This window comes from Montipora capricornis, chromosome 5, assembly GCF_036669925.1.
Source record: "Montipora capricornis isolate CH-2021 chromosome 5, ASM3666992v2, whole genome shotgun sequence".
NCBI classification, from domain to species: domain Eukaryota; kingdom Metazoa; phylum Cnidaria; class Anthozoa; order Scleractinia; family Acroporidae; genus Montipora; species Montipora capricornis.
Window position 1 is genome coordinate 29,517,024 of NC_090887.1, and position 1,477 is coordinate 29,518,500.

Consider the following 1,477-nt stretch of genomic DNA (forward strand, 5'->3'; position numbering starts at 1 on the left):
AAAAGACCACTGACGAGTTGTTTGATGCAGGTTAAGTAGTAAACGGGATTAAATTACTAGGTTGAACATTTTTTTTTCTCTCGTGTACGTACCTGGTACCGGTGCAGAAGGTGTTTGAGAAGGAGTGATTTGAAGAGAAGTGGAGATTAACGTACTTGGTCCAGAGGCGATAGGAGAAGGGCTGTTATTTGGTCTTTGTGTTGTCAAAGAAAAAATATCTGAAAGTGAAAGGAAATAATTTTTATTGATTCCATTAAAAAAAGCTGAATAAAACAGGAAAAACAATGGATGAGTTGTTCGGAGGAGTTTACTATTAAACGGGTCTAAAGTCCTAGGTTAGGTGGCTCTTTTTTCTTTTCATCTGATAGAATCCTATAGGTAAGCTTGTACGTACCTGAGGCAGAAGGTGTTTGAGAAGGAACGATGAGAAGCGGAGATTAGTGCTCTTGGTCCAGAAGCTAATTAAGTGATCTGTGAAGTGGTGTTATTTGGTGTTTCTGTTGTCCAAGAAACAATACCTAGGACTGAAACAAAATAATTGTTACTAAATCCATTATGTGCCACGCAAACGCCTTGCATAGTTTATAATTTTTAACTGTTTTTTGTGAAGTAATTTACTAGAGAAATATTTGCAAGATGGCTATGATACCATACTCTCGTGTGTTGCTGTTATCTCTTCGGAAATGGACGAAAAATGTTGGAACCCTATACAATGAACCGCCATTACAGCGTAGCACGTGGCAAGCTCTGAAGTAACTGGGCGTTTTGAAAACGAAAAGAGGTACGAGAGCTGGAGCTACTGTAATTTAAATAAGAGTAGAAATTACTAAGAGCGTCCTGAGGCAATAATAACTGAGGCAAACGTAGACAATTCGAGGATTCCTGTAATTCTAAGTCAGCGACAAATCAGTCCTAGCTAAAACCAAAAGCCTCAAAATTTTATTACAATAAAGCCCTTTGGACGCCAAAGTCAACCAAGAATTACACCGCAGTGCCTGGTATTAAATACTCCTTCAAGTGTCAAACCCCTCGTGAAGAACTGCAGAGTGAACTGTCAAGCAATTATATTGATTTGTGCTTCCTGTCGGAGACATGGCTTTGAAGGGACATTGCGAGCTTGCTTGTGATTCCTGTTGGATATTAAATGCCTAGCAGAGACAGACAGGACAAAAGAGGTGGTGGAGTTGCAATACACTGCAGAACTGACCGGAGAATTAAGGAAGTACGTTTGGATGGAAATCAGTATGAGCATTTATGGGATAAGCTAGCTCTAATCAAGAATACCATATAGCCTCTCTTTATCACCCACCTATATTTGAATATTCTGTAACTGACTTTATTGACTTTTTGGCGAACTTTTTATGAAGCTATATTACCAGTTACCCCTACTGCACGAATTATTATTGCTCAGGAGATGTGAACCAGCTGGTCGTAAAATGTCTAATAGAGCAAAGTGGTTTATTACAACTCGTGAAGA